This window comes from Mytilus californianus, unplaced genomic scaffold, assembly GCF_021869535.1.
Source record: "Mytilus californianus isolate M0D057914Y unplaced genomic scaffold, xbMytCali1.0.p SCAF_3, whole genome shotgun sequence".
Lineage (NCBI taxonomy): Eukaryota > Metazoa > Mollusca > Bivalvia > Mytilida > Mytilidae > Mytilus > Mytilus californianus.
In genome coordinates this window covers 20,955,794-20,962,689 of record NW_026262679.1, presented here as the reverse complement: position 1 = coordinate 20,962,689, position 6,896 = coordinate 20,955,794, and positions in this window count along the sequence as shown.

Genomic DNA, 6,896 nt, shown 5'->3' with positions numbered 1-6,896 from the left:
TGTAGTCGCACTATCTGGGGCGTAAATAAATAGTAGACTATGTAGGATTCTGGATAGTTTTTATTATCGTAAAGCATCAAATGAAACCCTGTAATATAATATCCCATTTAATAACAACGTATATATACTAATTCTTTTAAAACATGTATTATATCAATATGATAAATTTACGTAATCTGTGTACTTACAAAAATTAACCAATTAACTGAAAAATACGTCACAGTTTATGAAAATAACAAAATGCACAATTAAACCTTATCTTATCAAAATATTACTTCCTGTAACATTCGAAACAGAATTTAACTTGTCAAAAAAGCAAAATAGAAATATAGTTTCTCATTTAGCAATAACATTATAATATACGAATTGGCCGTTAATAGTTAACTAAGGTACCAGGATTACAATCCAACACGTCAGACGCGCGTTTCGTCCACACAAGACCCATCAGTGACGCTCAGATCAAAACAGTTATAAAGCCAAACAAGTACAAACCCAAAGAGCATTGAGGACCCAAAATTCCAAAAAGTTGTGTCAAACACGGCCAAGGTAATCTATTCCTGGGATAAGAAAATCCTTAGTTTTTCGAAAAATTTTAAGTTTTGTCAACAGGAAATTTATCAAAATGACCATATAATTGATATTCATGTCAACACCGAAGTGCTGACTACTGGGCTGGTGATACCCTCGGGGACGAAACGTCCACCAGCAGTGGCATCGACCCAGTGTTGTAAATAGTTATCAAAGGTACCAGGATAACAATCCAACTATAAAACTATATAAACTATAAACAAACAGTCTAAGCAAAATAAGCATTAATAAAGCCAATAACAAAAAGCAGTTAACTAATAAAGCTAAACTAAGCTAAACAAAGCAAAATAACTAAGCTAATAAAACAATAAGCAACTACAACTGAAACACTCATTCTTACCTCGTATGAGGTACAAATGTTATGCCTCAACGTATTACTACATCATATGCAGAACTCTGTCATAAAACCTGTTTAACAAATACTAAATTATAGTTACTATGTTCAGACTTTTATAGTACTTAAAATCTATCAATCGGGGACAAAAATGTTATAAAGACTCTGAAAAGTATTTACCAAGTTAACATTTCACTCATTTACTCTCGGACTCATTCTGCTCAAATATTCGCCATTCATTACGTTTATCTTTACACTTATTTATTTCCAGGCTTAAATTATGTAACTCAAATGTAAAATAATAATGTGCCTGTTATAAAAGTTACGTTAACCTTTTAAATAATTTACAACATTCATTCACCAATCAAACGATACACATTCTTACAAGTCATGCTAAAATGAAAAGTTACTTTTGCGTGAAATACTGATTAATCCGGTAATATAATTACTATGAAAATAAGATATAGACAGAATATCTAAAGAGATAAGTAAGCAAACTGACCTGAAATAACCGTGGAATTCCTCGAATACAAATAATACAAAATATGAAACAGCAAATAAAGACTAAAGAAAATTTATGAAACGTCTGTTCGGTTTGAACATCTATCCACAATTAACTATAGACTTCAATAGAAATAAACCGCCAAAAGATATATAACCAATGAAATAGTAGAAAGTGTGTGGTCAAATCAAGCGTAAAACACTGACCATAAAAATAGTAGAAGTGAGTATCATTAATTACAATCCGTAATTAATCTATTTGAAAACGAAAACACAAATATGAATTAGGAATAAAGTCATCTTTATTTTAAAGTAAATTCAAATAATAAATAAAATACAAATTACAAAATCATATCAATATTTATTCAATCATGAATAAATACACGCTAGCACATACTCCTCCCTGATCTGAAATGACGTTCCGTCATTTGCTCTGTGGAGTTTTAACAATGTCTAAAATCGTCTTTGCTGCTTCTGTTTGTAGATCTTCAAATAAGTTGGTCTCTGCCAATGATGTAATACACTGGATCCTCTGGTACCAATCCTTTTCTGTAACCAAACTGGCGGAATGCGATGTGTCATACTTACCTAACCGCATCCAAGCTGGTTGTCTCCTTTCTGTATAGTTGCACCACGAACCTTAGTATCATAACCTCCTTTCTGTTTCAACTGGGATTTCTTCGACATCTCTGCAGCAGACTTGTGTGCATACTCCAGTCTATCTTTAAGATCGTTGATGTAGTCTTGATTATTCGCTTCCTTCCTTAAACCAAATGCAATATCCACTGGTAATCTTGGATTTCTCCCAAACATCAAGAAGTATGGTGAGTAGCCTGTTGAATCGTGTCTCGTGCTGTTGTAACAATATACCAATGGTCCAACATAAGCCTTCCAGTTTCTCTTCTGTTCAACCTCCAGGGTTCCAAGCATACTTATTAACGTCCGGTTAAACCTCTAGCATTGTCCATTCCCTTGTGGGTGGAAACTGGTGGTGCGGGATTTTACCATTCCTGTTAAGGTACAGAGTTCCTTAATAAGCTTTGACTCAAACTGTGCTTCTTGGTCTGAGTGGAGTCTTTCAGGAAGTCCATAGTGAACGATGTAGTGGTTGTACAGTGCTTCATCTGTTGTTCTTGCTGTCATATTCCTTGTTGGTATAGCTTGTGCAAACCTGGTAAAATGGTCTGTAATAACTAAGACATACTGTTGTCCTCCCTTAAATGGTTCCAGGGTAAGATAATCCACGCATACAAGCTGTAACGGTGCGGTGGTCTGAATACTTACCAGCGGTGCTCTGTGATTAGGGAAGGTTTTCCTCCGTAAACATCTGCCACAGTGTGATAGCCATTCCTCCACGTCTTTCGCCATACCCGGCCAAAAAAAGCGGTCTCTAAGTAGTGAGAGAGTCCTATCTTTTCCCTGGTGTCCTATATAATTGTGGAATGCCTGTAAAATTGTGGTGATAAGTTGTGATGGTAATACACGATGTTTCTTCACTTCATCTTCACTGTTAATTACTCTGTATAGAACATCATCAAAAATCTGTAGGTGGTTAAATTGTCTCTTCAATATCGGGTCTCCTTGATTCAGTTTCTGCTGTTTCTCGACCATCTCTATCCAACGTGTTATCATCTTGTCCTGTTGTTGAGCTTTCTTCTAATCTACGATGTCAGTGGTTGATGGTCCATTTAACCCGTTGTCCTCTTCATCCTGAACTAAGTTTGGGTTGATGGCTTAAAAGGTGTTGGTACAACTGCACTACAGATGGCACGTACAGAATCAATGTTGATGTCTGTTCTATCTTCAGCTACTGGTAATCGACTGAGTCCATCTGCATCAGCGTTGGTTCTTCCAGGGCGGTACTTGATGTTAAAGTGGTAGCTGGCTAAATCTGCTAACCAACGGTGATCTGTAGCATCCAGTTTTGCTGTTGTCAGAACATATGTGAGTGGGTTGTTATCTGTCCATACTGTAAATGGCTGTCCAAACACGTAATCTTTAAACTTATCTGTAGTGGCCCACTTCAATGCCAAAAATGGGGCGGGTAGTTCTTCTCTGCTTTTGTCAGACCTCTGCTAGCATAGCTGATAACACACTTTTCACCCTGCTGTTCCTAATATAGGACTGCTCCTAATCTAATTCCTGAAGCATCTGTGTGCACTCAAATGGTAAGGTTGAATCGGCATATCCAAATATAGGTGCTGATGTAAGAAGTCACTTCAAGGTGGCAAAGGCTTTCTCTTGGTCTTGTCCCCAGTTCCATGCTATCTGTTTCTTTGTCTTACCTTTGCTTCATTTCTTGCCTGTTGGTGATGGCATTAAATCAGTGAGTGGTCTACTAATCTGGCTAAAGTTCTTGATGAATCTTCTGTAGTAGCCTACAAACCCAAGAAATCGTCTGACATCCTCTGGCGATGTTGGTTTCGGCCAAGTAGTAACTTTGTCCGTCTTTTCTCGGTCAATCTCCTTAACTGCTTCTGAAACTATGTGGCCCACAAACTTTACACGTCTCTAAAAGAAGGAACACTTCTTTGGCGCTATTTTCAGGTTGACTTGCCTTAACCTCGCCATCACTAGCTTCAGGTTCTCCAGATGTTCTTCATACGTCTTCTCAAAAATAATAACGTCATTTATGAAAACACAGCATATCCGCAGATTGAAGTCAGCTAGGCAGTCCTCCATCATTCTCTGGTAAGTGGCTGGGCTGTTGGTTAGACCAAACGGCATCCTGTTGTACTCAAAGAAATCCAATGGACCGACTGTGAAGGCTGTTCTTTCTTTGTGTGGTTCATAGATCTCAATCTGATGGTATCCTGACTTCATGTCCACAACGGAGTAGTAGGTCGATTCTGCCAAACAATCCAATAGTTCCTCTATTCTGGGAAGAGCGTAGCTATTTTTTTTTTCGTGGCCTGGTTAAGTTTCCTGTAGTCCACACATAGGCGTAGGCTTGAGTCTTTCTTCCTAACTAGTACCACATTGGAAGTAAAAGAACTATGTGATGGTCGGATAATCCCCATATCTAGTAGCTGTCTCAAATGTGCCCTGACTTCATCATATGCTGTTGGTGGTATGTGGCGGTATCTCTCCTTGAATGGTTTGACTTCCAGAAGGTCTATCCTGTGCTGTACTGTGTCAGTGTGACCCACATCATCATCCCTCTTGGAAAAGATGTCCATGTAAGAACGGATAAGTGCACGTCCTTCTTCAAACTGTTCATCGGTAAGATCACTCTGCGTAAACTTCATCTTGTCCATAATAGCTTCTGTTTCATCATCTGATGTTGTTGTCTGTGATGCTTCGATGGTTACTGGCTGAATTTCACAAACTATAGCTCTTGGTGGTATACTGATGGTTCTGGTTGTTACGTTGGAATTTCTTATATTCACTGGTCCATTCTTTCGGTGTTGGTAGTTGATAAGTGTCGGTTCAATGTCCAAATCGTTGTTATTCTTCGCAAGTAATGATGACTGTAACATAGCTGGTGAATCATGGTACGGTATTTCTTTGTCTAGGTAGCCGGTTATTGTGATATATGAATTTGGTGGTACTGTTACAGACTTGATCTCTCCACTTCTGATAATTCCAAGACGGTTGCTGTTCTTCGTAAGTTGTTTCTTTCTAAGTATAATACATCTAAGTGCTAGGTACCATGGTGTAGTCAAGCTGCTTTCCTGTAAAAATCTATCTCCTATACTTACCTTTAGTGCATCTATGATGGTTGAAAGTGTGTTGGTTCCTAATAGCAGCGGTACCTGTTTGGTGTATCTACTGTCTGGTATAACTAGAAGTATACATGGGTAATCCTGATGTTGACCTGGTATCTGTATGCAAGTTTCAGTATAACCAAGGTATGGTAACTGCTGCCCATCTGCACATTCAATACCCAGCAAGGTTTTAATCTCAATTAATGGTGTCTTTATATGTTGTTTAAAGATAGATTGGCTGACGGTCGAAACTGTTGAGCCGGTATCTATAATGCAGATGTTTCTATTCCATTTATATACATCTTCACTTCTGTTGGCTGGCCAAAGAGTCCTGGTTGTGTCTTTACCTGACTGACTTTGGGAATCTTGCTGCTCTGTTCCCCCTTCATAGGCTTGTTGGAGTTTAAGTGCTGTCGACTATGGTCCATTCTAACCTTGCATCCTATCTTCAGATGTCCTGTCTGTCCAAATCTCCAGCATTGGTATTCTCTGTCTGGGTTATCTCTGCCTCCTCTATAGTTGTTCTGTCCTCTACCTCTATATTGTTGTTGCTGTTGTCTAAACTGTGGTTGTTGTTGCCATGGTGATGACTGATTGGGTTGCTGCCATTGACTTGGCTGACTTGGTGGTTGCCATGGTGATGGTTGTGTATGTTGTTGCTGATTGTTCCATAGTGGTTGCTCCCATCTTTTGGCATTCTAATTCAGTCTGGTATGGATCTGATTAATCAAACCTATGATTTCTTGTAGACTTTCATCCTCAGGTTGGGTTGTAATAGCCTTGCTTATCTGTGTCTTGGTATATATTGGTAGTGTTTCACTTCTGCTGCTATGGTCGCTCTCTGTCTGCCTTAAAGCTACCCGTAGTCCATCAAAATCTCCAACGGTATCATATTTATGTCCTGATATATCCTTCAGGTGTGGTTTCAATCGCGTCCAAATCATTGCATGAAGCATGTTATCCACATCTTGTCTGCGTACAAGTCCTCTATCTACTGCTTTTCCAATAATTCCTTCTAGTCTACAACTCCATGCTGTTACACTTTCTGTTGGTCGTTGTCTCGAACCATAAAACTCACCTAAAAGCTCTTTTAATTCTTGTCGACGCTTCCATATATGCTATCTAATTTCTGGATTATATCTTTAACAGTTGCGTTGAGTTCCAACCTCATAGCTACAAGTCCTGCTTCCCCTCTTAATGATCTTCTTACTGCATTCAGTATAGCATCTTGCTCATAATTCTGCTTCAGTAAACACTGGACTTCATGTCTCCATAATTCATATGTGGTGTCGCCTGGCTTTGGTTCTGTTCCTGAGAACCAGGCTATCTTTGGTGGATGGTTCATCATCATCTTGGTCACATTAACTGGTTTAGGTGGTGGTACAAGTACATTTGGTTGTAGATTTGGAGTAGGTTCAGGTTTCTGTTCCTTGAATGCTCCTTGTGAAATCAGATATTCCATCATTCAATTCTTCAAGTCCTTGGGGGTATCAGCTTTCGGTTTAGCTCCCATCTTTTCAAACATCTCGAAAGTCTTCATTATCTCAGCTGTAGGTGTTTTTGGGCATATAAGGCGAATCCGGAAAAAGCAGTCACTTAGACAACTTTCTGTTTGGGTCTAGTGACGCAAGAACAAAGATCACCAGTAATGAGCTGAGGGCGGAAAAGGTGTAGAAAGTGAACATTTTGATATTTGTATAGTTTATGATCCAATTTTTTAAACGCAAATTAAAGTTAGAAAAATGCTTTCTTTGAAGTATTTACTA